The following is a 998-nucleotide window of genomic DNA, read 5'->3' on the forward strand; positions in this document are numbered from 1 at the left end:
CTTTCATCCTTTCGGGGTCGATAAATTAAGTACCAGTTGCGCACTGGGCTTGAACTAATCGACTGACACCCTCCCCACAAATTTTTCCTTTGAAATACAGAAACTGTCTATTTCTGCCAGCTGGGTGGATTGGAGCAACGTAAAATAAAATGCTCTGCTAAGGGACACAATGCGCCGCAGGGTGTCGAACTCACCACAATATGCTTTGACACACACTCACTTCTCGACCTTTAGGTATACTCATTTATTTATTTATATACAAATACACAGAAGGATAGAGACAGAGACAGACAGTGATTTCTCGAGTTATTTCCTGCGGGAGGCTAAAAACTTGAGAGAATATGTTCCTCATTATAATAAAATCAGCCGTACTGAATTTATGTACGTAATTTCCTTTAAAAACTAAGTGATTAAGCCAACATGATACAATATATTCTACACTTTTACTTACCTTATGAACTTGAAGATGGTTACGTTTGAGATGTAAAATGATATAAGTAAATTTCAAATGCTTGAAGAAAATACATTGGTGCTGACAACAGCTGTTAGCTTTGTTTCCTGATAAATATTATTGAAGTTTTACCGAATGTCGCAACTCCGTCTTAGCTTTTTTATTTGATTTATGATAAGTCATAAATTGCCAAGGCAAAATATTACAAAGCACCGGATATCATCTCTTGTGTATCTATGTTCTAGTGTAATCGCCAGCAAGATATAGTCCCAAATAACGATGAAATATATTCGTAAATATAATAAAATTCTGGAAATGCTTGCATCTCACAGTCTGGATAGGTGTCGCTGCGAGCAGATTTGGGTGTATTTACACGATTTGTCTACAGCGAGAAATATTCTCAATCACAAAACACAGAATTGTTTGCTTGTTTACGAGTTCAAACATGCCATTAGCATATTTGAACTGGTAATACCATTGCATCTATACATATCACTACTCATCGCTTGGATGCGCAATGGCCCAGTGGTTAGGACAGCGGAATTGC

General features: G+C 37.1%; 1 protein-coding gene across 1 annotated transcript in view; it reads right to left on the minus strand.

Moving 5' to 3' along the window:
* LOC128248060 (uncharacterized) overlaps nucleotides 1–640 on the minus strand; it is a 10,621-nt gene extending 9,981 nt beyond the window's left edge. Inside the window, exon 1 of the mRNA XM_052968450.1 lies at nucleotides 452–640. The gene's annotated coding sequence lies outside the window, so the exon portion shown is untranslated. The remainder of the gene's footprint in view (nucleotides 1–451) is intronic.
* Between the last annotated feature and the right edge of the window lie 358 nt (nucleotides 641–998).

This window comes from Octopus bimaculoides, chromosome 6 (genome assembly GCF_001194135.2).
Source record: "Octopus bimaculoides isolate UCB-OBI-ISO-001 chromosome 6, ASM119413v2, whole genome shotgun sequence".
NCBI classification, from domain to species: domain Eukaryota; kingdom Metazoa; phylum Mollusca; class Cephalopoda; order Octopoda; family Octopodidae; genus Octopus; species Octopus bimaculoides.